At 48.6% G+C, this 18,795-nt stretch overlaps 1 long non-coding RNA gene across 1 annotated transcript in view; it reads left to right on the top strand.

Moving 5' to 3' along the window:
- The first annotated feature begins 519 nt into the window (after window positions 1-519).
- Window positions 520-18,795, top strand: part of LOC138503857 (uncharacterized) — a 56,867-nt gene continuing 38,591 nt past the window's right edge. Inside the window, exon 1 of the long non-coding RNA XR_011279722.1 lies at window positions 520-1,071. This is a non-coding gene — a long non-coding RNA (uncharacterized lncRNA). The remainder of the gene's footprint in view (window positions 1,072-18,795) is intronic.

The following is an 18,795-nucleotide window of genomic DNA, read 5'->3' as shown; positions in this document are numbered from 1 at the left end:
AGGAATGCCGATTTTGTCCACACTTGTCCTTAACTTGAGATCTCCTACAGTGGCCTGCAGGTCTTGTGAAGTTCCATTCCTAAACAGACCCTAAAAGAGTATGCTGTGATATGACATTTTTAAGCGCCTATACACAAGTGTTTCAAGGTGCGTGTTAGAAACCCATCTTATTCAAGCATGCCACTCCCATTGGGAGATGATAGTTCAGCCCTGGTTTTTATCTTTGCATTCTGGGACATGTAGTCAAGGACTTCCACATTATGAAATCAGGACTGCTAGTCCTAGAATGCAAAGTTAAATATCAAAACTGGAATTGCATCTCCCGTCTGGAGTGGGGCGTGATGTTAATGTTAAAGGTATTTGTATAGCGCACCGTCACCAACGGAATTGGTCCCCAGGCGGATCACAAAGTTTTTTTTTCCTTTTTTTTTAATATGCGAAAACATGACAGCGTGAAAAGGCCGTTTTTAAAAGCTCATTCTGAGTGACTAACTTCCGCGTACGTTTACCAGCTGGGCCATTAAGCAGTTATCTTCCGCGTCACGCACTGTGCTGAGTGGGTGATGCAACGCCTTAACACCCCTTCTTTGCGGTCTCGTGGGGCTGATGACGTCCCAGGGCAACTTCATCTGTAAAGGGGAAGCGGGCTAGGATTTAAGGCTACTTTCTAGCCATGGAATGCGCCCCCGGTTCCCTCCCAGCTGCTCCCAGGCGCCTCCTCCAGAGTCAGAGCTCCGCGCGAAGGCAGCGCCTGTATTGGACTCACAGCCTCAGCGGATCATGGACACCCCGGCAGAAAAGGGCTGCGTAGCCGTGACCGTGCCGCCCGACCCCCATTCTAAGAGCCTCGGCCCGCCACCTCCCTACTGCCCAGGGGCCCCTACTTATGCGGGGCTCCCGGCTGCGCCCCTGGGCCAGCCTTCCTACCCCGAGGGCCGGTCCCAGGACCACGTCCAACTTGTGCTTCCAGCCGCTCCGCCGCCGAACGATTACGTGCTCTGGTCCCTCTTTAACGCCCTGTTCTGCAACTTCTACTGCTTGGGGTTCGCTGCCCTGGCGTTCTCCGTCAAGGTAAGGCGGGCTCCGGCAAGTGACACCAGATTGGTGGCAAGCTGTGGCACGTGCCACATGTCAAATTCGGCTCCTACCCCTTCTCTCCATTTCCCGGCCCGCGCCCCTCTTTCAGCCACGGCTTCCTTTCTCACCCCGTGTCCTCGACCCCCTCCCCAGCGCCACGGCAATTCAGTATAACGCCACGAGTGCCTTGGAGGTATGACTCGTGGGTTTCTTTGTGTCCCTGCCGCCCTCGCGTATTATCCTTTCACCCTACTTTCTACCCCTTTCACCCCACCGCTGTCATCTTTCCCTATGAATGTTAATCACTTGCTTACATTTTCTTCCCTCTCTACTCCTTCTCCCTTTCGTGTTCTTTATTTCACCTCCTATTCCTGCAATTCTCTCTCCACTACCCCCCCCCCCATCTCCTTCAAAATAAAGGCACCGATTGTTAACGTACACGTTAGTGTAGATATCGTCACGTTGACCTATTTAATACAAACATACACCTGATCGGAAGCACGTGCAAGCACACGTATGAATATAAATGCATGCGCAAAAGGAAAAAGTACATGTACTCATGAATATGTACTGGCACCCCCATATTTATAAAGTTAGGGGCGTGTACACATGCAGAACAAGGCAGATGCTCCAGTAGGACAACCTGTGTGCACGGACGCTTGTGCACCCATGTTTATACAGACCTGCAGTCCTGTGCACGCAGAAGCACATGCACACGCTTGTTAGCATATGGTAGAGAACATATGAAAGTGCGAATTTATGAAAACCTAAACTCGTATAAACAAACATGCCTAATATGTGTACGCCCAGAAGGGACGGTCTTGCAGGTGGGGTGTGAGGGCTGTTAAAACGCAGAGTCTTACACTAAAATGTGTCTGTATCTGCATGGTAATGAAGGGAGTTCTGTGACGTGTAAACCATAGCTCGCTAGTTGGACATCCATCCCGTGAACTGCTGCGGTAGAAGCGTAGTGTAAACCTTGTGTTACTCTGTTCCTGGTTTGGCTGGGTGATGGGGTGTGATTTAAAGAAGCATTGGCACACGTGCGGGCTCGTATACCCAGGGACAGGCCGCCGCCTCCGATGCACACTTGAGGCCTCTGAGCTGGCCCAATTTAGTGCATTTTCATCAGTCTTCTTCATGCCCAAAGAAAACGCATAGGGGCTGAAAAAGGTGCTAGTTGGCTCACACCATCGCAACATTGTCTGCTTTTCATTTTTGGCACGCCGTAACATTTTTAACAATGTGCCTCGGTTCACTTATTTTGAATCGCATGGAGAAACAAACGGTGTGAAACACATTTTCGTTATAATAACAATGTCTCTGAATATGTCTGTGAATATGTGCTGCTATGTAAAGTGCTTTGGATCAAAGCGCTATATACATATCAAATTATTATAACAAAGTTGAGTAAAAGTCACGCATAAAACCTCTATGCATATTTTTACTGGACTCCACATTTTCATTTATTTGTGTTGCGCCGCGGGGGGCATGTAGCAGAATTACTTTAATGCTACCCCCATCCGCTGTGCCATGCAAACTCTTATGGGTTACCACCAGCGTGATGTGTTCATGTTAGTGGTAATGCACTGGATTCCTATGACATCCGCCTACTTTATTTATTTATTTTTTTGTACGTCTGCTAAAAGACAGATTTCATAAGAATGCATTGTAAACCCTGCCTGCCATGTGTAGATGGCATTTACAGTTTGCACTTCAAGGTGCAAAATGAAGGTTTAAAGCAGATTCCAGCTGCTTTTTATGCCCATCTCAACTTCGTTAGGTACGCCCCTGTATGTGTGCGTTATCCCATTTTCTGGTTGCAAATGGCTCCAGAGAGCGAATATTAGGGGAGATGAGGGGCAGCCTAGGCGGGTGCCTCGAGAGATATGAAGCTTAGGGGATTGAATCCCGTTTATTCTTAGTGAGGCGGAGGGGTGCTGGTAATTGGCCATGACCCATTTGCTAGCCTTTGGGCCGAACCCGAAGTGGGTTAGTGTCTTCTGCATGCATGTAACCATAATCTAATAGGTTTTATGCGTTGTGAGATTATGGCCATTTCTAGTTTCATTCTAGAGGAATTTTCGACCAGGTTTAGGGTGCGCCTGATGTTGTCATGGGTGGTGCGACCCAGGATGAATCCTGTCTGGTCTGGGTGGTTTAGGTCTGGAAGGGCCCTCGAGTCTGGTTGCAAGGATCTTGGAGAAGATCTTTGCATCCTTATTCATTAGTGTTATGGGCCGGTAGGTTGCACAGTCCTCTGGGTCTTCGTCCGGTTTGGGGATGAGTATTGTTGGGGATTCCTCCATTGATGGTGTGACTATCCCCACGGCCAGGAAAGAAACACATAGTGAGTTGGGGGGCTAACATGTGAGAGTACACCCTGTAGGACCTTGGGGTGTATCCGTCGAGGCCTGGGGCTGTGTTTTTCAGGGCTTTTATGGCTTCTTTCACTTCCGGGGTTATGTGGAGTTCAAGGGGCTCTAACTGTGTTGTCTCAGGCCCTCTTGGGGAGGTGGCTAGGTAGTTGGCTTGCAACTGCTGTTTGTCAATTGGGCTCCCTGTAATTACCTCGCTATGGTGGGTCATCATTGCGCTACTTTTGTTGTCCTCTGAGGACAGTAGGTACCCGTTTTTATTTCTCAGTGTGAAGATGTTATTTTGGGTGTGTACTTTTTAAAACATTTGTATTTTATTCGCCTTATTGCTGTTTATGTAGTAGAACTGTTTGCTGTATGCCAATGAATGCTCTGGCAGATCTGTCTGCCAGATGCATTTCCAGCGCAGCTTTAGTCTTTTCAAGCTCTCTACTGGTCTTCCCGATTGGTTCTTTTTATGTACCCAATCCATGGCCGCTACCTCTCCTCCAGCCTGTGCTGTTGAAGTGGTCTCACCCTTCTTTGTGCTGCAGCACACTACTCCGCTGATCACTGGCTTCATTGGCATCCCAGACTACCCCTTCTGAGCATCCCACTGGGGAATTTCCCCCAAAGTGAGTGCATTGGATATTTCCTCTTTGATTACTGCATCCTGAGTCTTGCATCTTCTAATGCCACTGAGGTGGGTTTGGGAGACTGCGTACCCTGACCTGGGCCTGCACTGGGGCGTGACCCGAGATCACCTTGGGTTGTATCTGGACTTCCTCCAGGCAGGGGAATAACTCTCTGGACATTAGGATTAAGTCTACTCTGGAGAGGCTTTTGTGGACATGGGAATAAAATGTATAGCTGTGTCATGTACTGACCCCGTTTCCCTCAGGAATTCTGCAAATCCAATTGCATGTGCAAAATCCTCTCTCGATGGTGGTGGGGTCTTGTCACCATTTGGGTCGGGGACCAGGTTAAAATCCCCTCCCCTATAAGGAGACGGCCTTCCGTGAATGCAACTTTATCCGGTTGGATGCAGTGGAGAAACCGGTCCTGGGTGCTGTTCGTGCAATAGATGGAGGCAAATGTTAGGGCTTGCTCTAGTAGTTAACACTTGACCAATAAGAATCTCCCCATTGGGTCTCGTTTCAGTGGTACTTCCCGGCTAAAGAGCAGCGCTTTAACCTCTTTTTCTCCCCCACTGTTGCAAAATAGCATTTGTTGAATCACCTAAAGTGGATGTGCTTCTCATCGCTAGAAGGTGTGCTTCTTGCAAACAGGCTACATTGGCGGAGAGTTTGGTTAATTTGAGCTCCACCGATGTACATTGCCCAGGAAATTGTAAGCCCTGCACATTCCAGGTTACCATGCAAAGTTCCCCAGTCATGTCTGCCGTTATGTTTGTGTCGTTACCTCCCGGGTTCTAGCTTCCAACCTCTGTCCTGTGTGCGTGAGCTCTGGACCCCCATGCTATGTCTCCTCCTGTGTTGTTGCTTTGATACGTCTTCAGTTTGACCCATTTCCCGACTAATTTTCACCCCAACTTGCATAACTCTGTGAACTCTTTTTTCCCCTCCCCCCACCCTCCCGAGACCAGCTCATAACTCTCGGGGCAAGCGGCTCAGAACCCGACAATCAACCTTTTGTGAATGCCCAATGCCCATTGGTTAACGCATGAAAGCGTAGCAGTAGCTTCAGCAATGCTATTTGCATTTACGTCCTTCGGTTTCATCTGTCCTTCACGATCTTGGCTCCCGTTGACACTGTTCACTCAATAGGTGCGCCAGTTCTTCCTTTCAAGGGTCCCCCTGCCCGTTTCCAGGGTACGTGCTGTTATAGTTCTGTCGGAAGCATCAGGGATGCCTGCAGGGGGTCAGATTGAGTAGTTCTTCTTTGTCAATGAAGTATTCCCTCTCAAGGTTTGGCACCTTTCTTGCCTCTTTGTCAAGGGCCTTCTCCTGTCCAGTCGTGTCCTGGGCTGCGTAGTCCCCTTCGATGACACCTTTGAGTGCTATATCATCCTACTGGGCGCAGTAGCTTTTCAGCCTCCTTCAATGTATGAATTTGCCATTGTTTACCATCCAGGCTGAACACCAGAGTGGTGGGGAAGCCCCCGCGGCAGAGCACCTTTCTGTATCACAGCCATTCCATTTGCGGTTTTAAGGATTTCCTTTTTAGTAATGTGGCAGCTGCGAGGTCTTGGTATAGGGAGATTGAAGCGTCTCTGAATTTTATGCCTGTGGTGTTCCTGGCTTCTTGCACAATCTCCTCCTTGACCATGTAGAGGTGGACTCTTGCCAGGACGACAGGTGGGAGTGGTTGGCACTGTTGGTGCTTGTCTATCCCTGGTTTGGTGCACTCTGTCCTGCTCTGCAGGGTGCTATCTGTGTGCGTTAGGATGAACCTGAAGAGGTCCCAGGTGAAGTTACCCATCTCATGCGCCATCCCATCTCTGCGTCCATAATGCTGGTGGGGATTCTGCGTGTCGGCATGTTATTGCGGCAGGAGCGGTTTTCAGTGTCCTCTTGCTTAGTTTCCAGAGCTTCACATCTGGCCTCCAGTGTGGTAATTCTGTATGCTCCCGCCCCAATTTTGTAGGATTGTAACTTTATCTCTGCCGTTCTGTTTTCTACCTCGTCTAGGCTCGATATTGTCTTCTTGAGCTCTTCCGTGCCTCTCTGGTATTCCTTAGTCATGCCTGCGAGGAAGTCATCTGTCATTTTTTTTTGGTGACCACTTGAGTTGGTGTGGTGGGGGGGGGTGTCTCCAGGTCTTTCTTGTGACATTGCTTTGGTTCACTCCCCTTTCTTCCTTTTGTCTCTGGTGGGTGCCGAGAGCAGCGGCGAGATGTCACTTGTTTTGGGGTTCTTCGCCATTTCTCCCTTGCTCTGAGAGGAGGTCTTTCACCCACGTTGCTCCATGTGGTTAGGCTTGTTTTTCTCCCTGAGGCCTTGGGTACCTTTTCAATGAGGTGGGCCATGCGGGGCCCTAGCAGCATGGATCTTGCTGCACTTGCCGACTTTGCGTGTTTCTTTCTTACGCTGGCAAGTTAGGTGGAGCAAGAAGGGGCTAGATTTTGGTGGGCTACAGGCCTCTTTTTATTCGGGGCGACCCACTTGGGGGTTGACTGGAGACCCAGACAACCCCGATCCTCAGTGGTAGACTCCTGTCATAGCCCCGGTCCTATGCTGCTATTGTGGAGCGTGAGCCTGGGGGTGGGTGGCTGTGCCTTATTGTTCCAGAGGTACCAGGGGTTCTGTGTGTTTAAATTGTGGCAAAAATGGCCGTGGACACAAAATATCGTGGCAAAGAGACCGTAGTTTTGCCACTGCAATCCATGTAAAGCGGCGGGGGACACCCTCGCAACCCCTGAACCCATTACACCATTTAAGGGGAGCAAGGGACACCCACGCAACCCCTGCTCCCCTTAAATGCTGTAATGGGGTACACCTTTAACGGGTCAAACCACAACATTATTGCCACACTTTTGTACAGGTGACATTTTTGGCACGATCTTATCACTGCATACCGTACCAGGGCCACGTCTCTTCGTGGGTGCTTGACCTCGTGTGTCCTCTGATTCACAGTGTGGTGAGTACTCCTCCTCAGCTTGTTGAGCAGTGGCATTGGGGATGCTCTGCATGGGCAGCCGGCGCTGTCTCCACTGGGAGTGGGCTGCTTGTGTCAGAACCAAAGGCTGTTATTCACTGCTTGGGTAGTTTTCCCCTCATATTATAGCTGTTGCGCCATCCGTGCAGTTTGCTGCTGTCCCAGTCTGTCTCAGAGGAGCGTCTCTGTGACGGTTCGTGGTGTGAGCGTGTCCTCCAGCCCCTAAAAGCAAGGGGGCACCTGCGGCATATATGGAGCCATTCCAGGGCAAGGGGGGTGGAATTCTGTCTGTGGCCGCCATGGAGCAGTGCAAGGAGCCTCCTCCGCCCCCCTGGGGACTCGGTTGCCCAGGGTTTTCATTGTCCAAGCCCTGGTCGTCATCTGTTTTTTTTTGTTGGGCAGTGCCACGACTTGCTGCGGAGGACCGCTGCTCAGCGATCGAGCATGTGGGGGCTTCCTTGCTCCGGTCAGCTGGGTGCAGTAACCCCCCCCCAGCCTGGTGTGCTTTTTTTCAGGAGAAACCACGTGCTTTCTGCTGCAGAGCTAGTGAGGAGCCATGCCTCAGGCTCTGGCTCCAAGCCATGCCCCTTACACTGCACCTTTTTAAAAGAAAGAAATATATAATACAAGTAGGGATTGGCAGCTTTAAGGTTGAAACCTATTATGAATGTCCACTTATGTATTGTCCCCGGTGACTGTTTAACTCCCCCCTTCCCCCGCAACCTGGTCAGAATGTCCCTCAAGCTCACCTCATTGTAAGAAGCTCACTGCTTCCCGTTAAATCCGATTTCTTATCTAATGTACCTTCTTTTGGGATCAAAAGAGCATTGTTCCTCATGTATATAAATGAAAATAATACATACTAAACTGAACATCAAAAAACGTTGTTGGAACCTCAATTCCCCTCACCAATGACAAGTAAAGCAATTACATTACCGCACGCATACATATGTTAGCAAACCTAAGATACATTTTAGAAATGCAACCCAGTGCCATTTAAACAAATACAAATAATCTACACCTTCTATTATATGACCTCCAAACTTAAACCCACAATTGCAGAATAATATAAGAACCTGCACACACATGCCCACGATTGCTCGAGTCACTGGCTCGCGGCATAAACTCTTTACTAGCATCAAACGTCACCACTCCCATCAACATCACCTCGCCAAGTACATACGTCCCTATACAAAGTGAACATAAAATGCTATTAACACTGGGCAACATTCATGCATTAACAGCAATCCAAAAAGAGGGCGAGTTAAGGTTTCGGGCACGAGGCGCATGTTCTGTTTAGCGTTATTTTGGCTTTACTTTTTGTTTTTAATAATGGGTTAAACCTTCATGTTGGATTCTACCCGTTTATAGATGATTACAACTGTTAAGAAAAATGTGGTGGAGGGTGTATATCTTATATTCAAATGTCACACAGGCCATGTTAATGTTAAAGGATATTTGTACCACGCACTATGCTTACTCCTTTTCAAAATATGCATAGATCACGTGATTGTATTTCCCAGAGTGAGGTCGATCTGCTCATTCATTGCAGAATTGCAAATGGAACCAGGCTAACCCTTTCTAGGAGCCATATTCTCCCAAGTCAAAACTTTGAGATTTCAAAAAAGCGAAAACTCTCCGTCCTCTATAGTAAGAACTTCTAATACCAGTGAAGAGATGAACAAAACATGTACTCGGAACAGACCTTTGCCTAGAAAGACAAGCACATAAATGGAAGTCAGCAATGTTGGGTCTGGGACGAATCACATAGAAAGTTGCTTTTGGAAGTCTGTCTTCTATACTGGCTGTCGTGTTTCCGACCATGGTGTTATGGGGCTGGCCATGCTCACTCGAGCCGGCCCCATCGTTGCAGAGGGCCAGCACTTTGCTTGGTTGCCGGGATCACCCAGACTTTTGGTGTTGCAGGGTAGACCCTGATCGCCCGTGCGGACCCAGGTCTGGGGTGCCTGGGCACAGAAGATGCTGGGAGCATCCTGGTTGTAAAGTGGCCTGGGGGACCCAGGGCACCATGCCGATTGGAGGATCCCAGGTCAGCAGGACCTGCAGTACCGTGATCACACGGTGTGGGCCTGAAGGGGCGAAATGAGATGGAGACAGTAAACCCATTCTTGGAGTCTGCCGCAGTTGTGAGGTATGCGCGTGCAGGAGCCCCTTTTATTCGCTCTGATAACGAGGGCAATACAAATAGAAGCGCCACACCGCACATGGTACCACAGAGACTTGAGTGGACGTCACAATCGGCCTGCTGCATGCCATTAACCCCCGCCTTCCCTCCACCTCCCCCCGGGGGTGGGGGGGCAAGATGTGCCTAGCACTAGGTACATTACCTGGTGTGTGGTGCTAGTTGAGGGAGACAACTGACCAGCTCACCTGTTGCCTCCACAAACACCCACGCCTCTGATGTGAGACGCTGGAGTTCAAAGACATGGGTGTTGCTCTTAGAGAGGTGAACGTATTTCAGGCAAGGGAGCGTGGAGTGGGGAAGAGGGAGCAAGCATTTGGAGGTGATGCAATCGTACCAGAGGACCTCGAAAGCCAAGCGAGAGAGCAGCCCAAGAACAGAGGAGGCAGAAAGCCTGAACACAAAAGGCCATTGAGATGAGAGCCGAGAAGGCAGTCCAAGGAGCGAACCTTGTGATTGTGTGTGTGTGAGAGAGAGACAAACAGAGGGGGAGAGAGAAGGGCCAGAATATCATCCAATAAGCAACTCATGCAGCATAGCATCATTTGGGATAAGGAACCATAGAATGAGATCCGTCACCTGTATTCGGTATCAATAGGCATGATGATTCTGCAGCCCTGCTTATGTATAATACAGTATGAAACGCATGCCACTGTATACTGGTCATAATTAAATGTGTACACGGGGTGTACATGGAGTTAGAATAAATAGTGTGCGTGTTTATGAAATGTCCTAGTCTTGCGGTCCTCTGAATATTTTTCGTATGTTGTGTAATTTGCAAATGTGTTTATTTACTGAATGTATTCAAGGAAGAGGTATTTTTTTTTCTCCAAATGTTTTTTGAAATTAACATTGTGATGGGGTTGTCAATAAAAGTGTTGGGTAGTTCGTAAATGGATTAAGTGACATGTTATGTTAAATATTCGTATGAAGCGCTAAGGGCCCGAGGCAGTAGAGCGCCAGGAGGACACTAATAAACTGCAGAGCCTGATAAATCCAAGAACTACACCAAATAACTAGATATTAAAGTACCTCTGAAACAGGTGTGCTTTCAATCGTTTTTCTAAAGAGATGCAAGTTGTGTTCATCTCGAAGGGCAATTATTCCCAATAAATGCACTATTGACGGCAAACGTACAACCTCCTGCAGATTTGAGATTGTATCTGAATCTCTTTTGAGGTCCCAAGATACAATGACCCTAAAGCTCTGCCGGTGGGAAAGCGTTTGATTAATGAATTGGGGTAAGTAGGGGGATATCCCCAGTAGGTTGCGATCTTTAAATCCGTTCTGTCCGGGAGATGCAGCCCATGCAACGTCTATAAAATGGGTGCACTGCGAGCAAAGGGTGTATCACTTATCATGTCTCGTGCCATGTGGTTCTGCAAAACTGGAAGCCAGTCGATTTTGGTTCAGCCAACTAAGCGTGCATTGCCATAGTTGTGTTTGGCGCATACTATGGCACAAGCTGTACGTCCTAAATCAAGTTCTTTTTTTTTTTTTAACTTTATTTTAATGTTTTTTCAAACAAGTGTATGGAAAAATACAACAATGAATACTTAGTACAATATAAACAATACATATTTACACTAGTAATCAACAAGATATGTTAGCCTATTAGGTCAACTATAAGATGTTGACCCCCCTTTTCCAGTCATCCATTAGGGCAACATTCTTCGCTTCTAATCAATGTTAATGCAACAATAAGATCTACATTTACATTGGACAAGAACATAGAACAGACACTTAATATGTAAAACCCACACAAGATTGTAATGCCATATCTCTTCATTTCTAGATTGCTTGAAAATGCCCAACGCTCAACAACCATATAAGTCATTACAGGGTGCCCAAAGGTTCAAATGATTCTCTTCTCTACCCTGCCACAACTATGGCACACGCTGCATGGCCTAAATAAAGCTCTTGAAGCAACGGGTGAATCTTTCTGAAGAGTCGAAGAAACCACAAGGAAGAGCTAATAACCTGCATATCCACCTGAGGGTTAACTTTTTTTGATCTGTGGCTCAGTAGACGTGTGCAATTTTATCAAAGGTAAAATGAAGATCAGAAATGCTATATTTTGTTTTAAATATAATGTGCCCATGATGGCTAGCTCAGTCTTGGCTGTATTGAAGCTCTGTTATCTATCCAGTAGTTTATGGCCTGGAGCACTGAAGCAAGGTGGGTGTTATCGGAAAGAGTGCCCTGGGTAAGGTTCAGGTGCCTAACAGTGGAAGCCGACTCTGATGTTGACCAGTAAATCATGTAATGGTTTCCAGTAAATATGAAATATTGAACAGTATAGGTGATGAGGACGGGCTCTGTTTATAGCCATAGTAGAAAGGGCACTTGGGAGTTGTCATTTCTTGTAATGAGATGCAGGCAGTTCAATTTGCTGGAAATTGGGGGGGGGGAAATGCCTTGCTGTGTCCAATGCCTTGGCCACCGAACCCAGTCCATCTAGAATGCGTTAGCGAATCGAGTATGAAAAGCCGCTGAAAAGGCAAGGATTACCTGATGTAGTTTTCTGGTTGCCTTTGTGCAGAGCAGGGTCCGGTGTGTATCCAGCAAGGTCTGTACACCTGTGGGGATGGAACCCCCTTTTATCAACCAGGATAGTATTTCATTTTCAAAAACTGTCCGCTTTCTGGCAAATCATTTTGGAGAAAGTAGAGTATTGACAATGGGCTGATAACTGTAAGGTAGATTTGGATCAAGGATGGGGGTGTCTCCCAAGGAGTTTTCCAAGATTCTAGCACCAAACCATTGTGCAGTGAAGAATTGCCAAAAAGCACAGAAAAGGGGCACAAGCTCATCAAGGAGTACCATTATAACTATTTTTGAGACGGACATCTGAACACGGAAGTGTTTTTCTTTAAAAAAAGAAAAATGAATGGAGTAAATTATAGAATTCAATCGAAACTTGCTGAAAATTAAATTGGGGCTTAAGCGAGTCTATCGTCGAGATTTTGTTTGGGGGCTGGTTTGAGCAGGTAAGGTAGGCATCGATTTTGGTTCACAACATCCAGCATCAAATTGAACTTCAGAGTTCTGATAGCCTGAATCGACAATAACCACTCTGGCGGCATCGGATGGGTGGAAGTCGCTAGAGTTTTATTTTCAAGAAGTCTAAGCGAGGAAAATAATTTAACAGGAAGGTTTGGCTGCTGATTCAATGGCCTTAGTAAATGGTCTTAGTAAAGAAGGCTTTACTTGCAGGGATAATGTCCTCTTAGAGCATCAATTTGACATCATTTAACGACAGTTTGAAGTCTTTATTTTGCTGATATAGTTCTATTCAGCTTCTTCCAAAGCGCTGCTGCAGCACAGCTGCATAGGGGTCAGGGCGGGGGGGATTGCTGCGTAACCTTTGGTTGAGGGCCATTGCAGCCTAAATAAAGGGAACCATTTATTTTACTGTATTTATCAGTTGCAAGTGTGACCAAAATAGGCGTAGACCACTGCTCTGCTAACACTTGCGCGCAGTGGCTGAAAGAGCCTGGCACTGGAGGACGGTATGCTGCGGTTTCACTTCCCTAACATTGAAAAGGGGAACGTTGTTAATGACGATTTGATTATGCATTTTACTGCTGCATATATATATATTTTTTTTGCTTCCTTGGAGCTAAGTCACACATGCCACATCACCACTGAGTAGCCATCGCTAGAAGTTCACCTCCACTTCAAAGCCACATGAGCAAAGCATTGTGGGTATGCAAAGTCAGGAACATGCATGACTGTGTCGTTTGGGAGATGTCAATCCAGTCCTGGTCAGTTAATGCATTCTGGGACCCGTAGTTTTGTTTTGCCTGTTATAAATGCATGTCCAGAACACAAAAATACAGAACTGGATTACCATCACCCAAACGGCACACACAGGTCACCTGGCATGTATGCACATCGCAACAAACCTTTGTCCTCTCAATAAACCGATTTCACTGTAAAGCTCCTACTTGAACCGTTTTGCCAACCTCCCATCTAGCTGTCATTTTAACTTACTTGGCCCTGAATTGTAGTCCTTAATCTATATTGCGGGAACTGTTCTGGTTTTTGGTTTAGGAAATATGGTTAGGCTTTTGTCTCGCAAAGCAAAAAAGGTGATGGCTGGAAGGTTTAGAATTCGCTCTCATAGCGCTGGGCAATCCTCCAGACTCCTTTCTTCAGCCTGCCAAGCCCTTCTAGAAAGGTAAAAGACCCTATGCAAACCAATCTTGGTCCCACCGCAAAAGGAGCTCTCCAACCCAAACTGCTTGTTGACATGCCATCTGCATGAGACCACAAACAACTCCAGACATGTTATTTTAGTCTAATTGATCTGGCCAGTACTCCACATAAGAATTTGTGGTGGGAGTATTTTACTCAACAATTTTAAAATTGGTAATCAAATGATTTCATAGCAAGTGAAAAGGTAAGCCACATCCGATTATTTTTATAGGAGACACACAGGGTAATTCATAGAATTTCGCAGAAAAGTGTCGCAAGCGGCTGTCGCAGAGTGTCCGCGTACGATTGTCTGCGCCAGGCGCGTGCGCCAAAACCGATTTCCGCGCACAGCGTATTCATGGATTTCAGGCTCCCAAACCAGCCGTGGGGCATCGCAGCGACCCTGCAGCAGCGCCAGTAACGCCCCCAAGAACGCCCTTGCGCAAGGAAAAGCCATCAAAATTGCTAAATCATCGCAAAGGGCTGCGCTAACCCTGGACCAGTTTACAGGGCTGCCAAACAAGGAACGCAAAGCGGGTAACGTTCATATCAGGGGTACGCGGGAAGTTTTACATGCGATTAGCCAGGGTACGTGTATGACAGGGGTACGCGTGAAGTTAAACACGCGATTAGCCAGGGTACGTGTATTACAGGGGTGCACGGGAATAATCACACGCGATTTGGCTGGGTACGTGTATTACAGGGGTGCACGGGAATCATCACACGCGATTAGGCTGGGTGGGTCCTCACAGGTGTTCAGCACGGTGTTGAAGAGATTAGTGGATGCTTTTTTTAAAAAAATTTCCCCTGAAGAATGTTCGCCCGAACTGGGCAGTGAAGAACAGAAACATGTTGGGATGGTTGTTGTTTTAGAGACACATTGAGATTTTTTTGTGTTATGTTATGTGATATCTTTTGTGTCATGCAAATAAGTGAACTTTGTATTTCATGTTTTAGTAACTGTTTTTTAGTGTTTAGTACACTGTGTTAGGTGAGGGTAGTGTTTTATGTTTAAATTCAGTTCGAATTATTTGAATAAAAATTTGTTATACACATTTTTTAATCAATCATAGCAGACGGTCCATTCTTTCAGGACTAGTGATGCCGGAAAACCTTATAGAGTTCCTGTGTAAAGGGGGTTGGATGTAAGTAAAACAAGACGTGTTATCTTACTCTTTATTGTATTATACATATTGATATCCCTGTCAGTAGAGTAGGATGTTATTATAGGGACTGTTTATACCTATTTGAACATACTACAGTTCCCTGTACATCCTCCACGGCCCCTGCAGGCAGCCCACAAAACAGGGGACTACCCTGCACACCTGCTCATGTCTCCCACCCCCACCCCCCCAGCAGTGTGGGGCACCCTCCACCAGGCCCCCACCCATGTCTCCCACCACCCCCACCCCCAGCCACCATGGGCAGCCCCCACCAGGCCCCCACAACAGCATGAGCAGCCAAAGGTCATCCACACATCACATGCAACATAGGGAGTACACTACACATGCACACACACGACCAAACTTGAATGCATGTGTACACCTCCGTCAACTGTCGCAGTGTTCCGATCGACATCCATGTCACACCTGACAATCAATCCTCCACATCCTGTGCCATGCAAGCCCACACACACAAGCACCATCCATGTGTCACACATGAGACCCCTCGCATGTGTCACCCTCACGGCCCTGTACACCCCCCCCCCCACTTGCCCACATAAAAATACATGTTCAACCTGCACACTCCTGGCACACCACACGCACAGCTTACAATCAGTATGCATGTACACTTACCACTCGACTCCAGATGGGTCTGCCTCTCAAGGACCTGGACGTGGAGCGCTGGGGATATGCGTTCCAGGACCCTCATCTGATCTTCCGACAAGTGGCCCCGGCGCCCCTTAGCATCCGCTGCCTTCAGGAGGCGCCGGGCCTTGTTGAGGGTCCTGGACCTGAAGTCCTCCCAGCGCTTCCTGACACGTTCGTAGTCGCGGACTGCCACCTCCTCCGCGTTGATGGCAGTCACGATGTCCATCCAGATCCGAGTCCGTCCTTCCTTGTCGGCGTGCAACCTTCCGAAGAGGGCATCATACTGCCCCAGGACATGCTCCACCAGGACACCAACTTCGGTGGCAGTGAAGCTGGTGCCCCTCTGCCTCCTTGGCCGGGGGTTGCCACTGGTGCCAGATGTTGCAGTGCCCGACATGGCAACCCCAGAGGCAGGAGTGGGTGGGCAACTGGGTCCTGGGGCTGGGCTGTGGGGCGATGGAAAAGCAGTCGGGAGTCTTCGGTTCCAGCAGGGGTGGTCACAGCAACAGCACCCCTGGCTGATGTGCAGGCAGCAAATGGCAGGGCACGTGGGCAGCAGGCAGTCAAGCAGCAGCAGATGGCAGGTGGGAGCGTGCTCAGGGCTCTGGGGGGCAGTAATTCGGCCTTCTGGGCAGGAGCGTGGTCTTCCGTGTGTGAGCGCGTGACCAGCTTGATACAGAGTGATTTTGCACGTGAAAATCCAGCACGTCTGTGTGTAATTCGAGGAAAGGCCCTTAGCGCGTAAGCACGTCAGCACACGTCTGTACATTCATTGGCCCAAAGGCCACCAGCGTATGCGCGTCTATGAAGTCACATGCACGTTGAATATGGCACACGTTTGAAATGTTGCGTGTTAAAAAAATGAAAGACACGTCCAACTGTCAAAGCGTGTAATTGGTGGGTATGGCCTTAGCGCGTACACGCTGAAGTGACAAAGCGTGTAATTGGTGGAAACGGCCCTAGCGCGTACACGCGGAAGTGACAAAGCGTGTAATTGGTGGAAATGGTCCTAGCGCGTACACGCAGAAGTGACGCTGGACGTGTGGGCCTGCATAAAAGGTATGTGTAGAGCACCATTTCCTTGTACGTGCTTTTCGTGGAGAGCGAATGGGTGAAATCCGTACTTCTTGTCGTTTCACACGCAATTTACTTCACAGCATTTCAAGTTCGTACTCCCTGTTACCTCTGACAGCTTTTTCTCTTTTTTTCTCTTTTTCTGGTTTTCCTGGGCCTGTTCCCTCAAACAGCGTTCCCTTCTACTGTTGTCCTGTCTCCTCAGACAGAGTACAATTCTTCTTTTGGCAGGGGTGTTGCCAACGCGCACACGCGCTTCTTTTTCACGCTCTTTTTCCTGGCAGACGGTGAGTCACGCACGTATCTAACATCTGTGCTTGCCCCGTGTGTAGCCTACCCCTTCAGAGGTCAATCTAGGCTGCGTGTGACACGCATACGTTCATTCTTGTGTTACTGGGTGCCACAGCGTAGTGCAGGTTTTTTTTTCCGCACACGTGGTCTAGGAGGGGTTGCGTGCACGTCATCTCCCTTTTTTGGGCTTCCTGTGCGTTGCGTGACCCGTCATCTTTCCCCAGGGGTCACATTCAGCCTTGCTAGAGCACTAGGGTACAATTACCATCTGGTACCCAACCCCTTTGACCCCCAATTGGCCAGGACAATAGTTTACAGCCACTCCCATACGCACATTAACATCAGTGCCATGGTTGGGAGGCGAGGAATCCGTAAGGGTGGCAAAGGTGGACGAGCCACAAGTGGTGGCCGTGGTGGATCCGGTAGGGGACGTGGTCATTACTTGCAGGGTGGAGGACCAGTCAAGGGCACCCATAATCACCCCCACACCCCCTCTGATTGAGGCTGATGTGGCTGACACTATCCATGCTCAGCCCTTGTTGGACCAGCCCATTGTGGCACCAGACCTGGCTGACTCCATGGCTGACTTCCAGGTCAGCAGGCCTATGACACGTGCGCTGGTGCACGTTGATGTCATCAGGCCACGTGGATCAGGGGCAGCAAGGTCATCTGCTGCCCCAAGTAGGCAGGGTGGAGAGGCTGCAGGGGCAGTTGCGGCTCCATCCACCCCAGCTCTCACACAACCAGCCAGGACAGTGTCGGTCCTAGTCCATCCTGCTGACATTCCCCCTGACACCATTACACTTGAGCCAATGCCTGCACCAACTCCCATGCTGAGTGTGCAATCCCACACTCCTGATACAGTGTCCACCAGGGCTCCTGCCCCTAGTGTCCAGAGCGGCGTAGGACACTCAGGATCACCACCACCTTCCAAGCGGAAGAGGAAGAGTGCTCGTCCGGCACAGGCTGATGCCCCAGACACGGCTACACAGTCCGGCCCGTCGAGGAAGCCCAGCTTCACGGATGCCGAACTGAATGCACTTGTCGAGTATGTGTCCGCACATGATAACGAAATGGTCATTGTTGCAGGATCCAAGACCACACCTGCACAACGCCTGGCACACTGGCAGACCATTGCGGACATCGTAAGTGCCCTTGGAATCGTGAGGGGCACAGCCAATGATTGCTATAAGCGCTGGAATGACCTAAAGCGCAGGGCAAAGAATAAGCTGGCCTCAAGTCATGCCGCAACTCTAGTGACTGGAGGTGGGTCTCCAGTAGAAGACATGGAACTCACTCCACATGAGTCAGTCGCTGGGACCTACGTCACGGAGGAACAGATCCAAGGCGTGGGAGACTTGCCTGATTATGAGGCATTGTCCGGTGAGTGCACATGCATGTGTGTGTCATCCATGTGCATGGTGTGTGTGTGAGGGCTTCTGTTTGTGTGCCAAGTGAGGGTGTGTGCGCCTGAGTCATTTGGGTCACCCATGTGCTTCATGCAATACATTCTGCGCAGCAGCATTTGGCCATAGCAGTATCCCTTCTGCCAACAGTAGACATCTAGCCCAACAGCACGCCAGTTGCCCTTGAAGTGTCACCTTGCCACAACATTGTTGCTTTTTTTTCTCTGTTCATTCAGGCAGATTGTTTGCATTCCACCACTTTTACTAGGCATTTCTCAGTCCTCTAGTCACATGTCTGACATGGCTATGGTAAAGTGGAGTGACTTTGTTACCTGGATATCATTTGTTTAGACATGTCCCTGTGCAATCGGACCATTTTGGACTGGCAGCTCCAGGTGAAAAATCAGACCTGTTTGAATTATAAAAGCTATTACATGAGGGAACTGGACTGAATGAATAAGTGCTGCCCTCCTCTCCATCTTCACTCAATAGCAATGGTACATGCCATCTGTGTGATGGCATGTGTATGTCACCTGGCAATCACAGGCCAATGTGTGATGCCACTGCCAGGCAGCATGCAGAAAATGTGTTCATCTTCCATCTTGGTGTCATCAGTGTGTGCCATTTGCCTACCCTGCATACGCAGTGAGGGTGCATGCATGGGAGGGTTTTAGTCATGTGGGACATGTGTCAATCAAGTATTGGTTCTGTTGCTTCTCAGCCCTCATTGTGTGCCATGGTGCTAATGCCTGTTTCCA

The sequence above is a fragment of the Ambystoma mexicanum genome, chromosome 11 (genome assembly GCF_040938575.1).
Source record: "Ambystoma mexicanum isolate Mex_15411 chromosome 11, UKY_AmexF1_1, whole genome shotgun sequence".
NCBI classification, from domain to species: domain Eukaryota; kingdom Metazoa; phylum Chordata; class Amphibia; order Caudata; family Ambystomatidae; genus Ambystoma; species Ambystoma mexicanum.
This window is presented reverse-complemented; position numbering and strand designations above follow the sequence as displayed.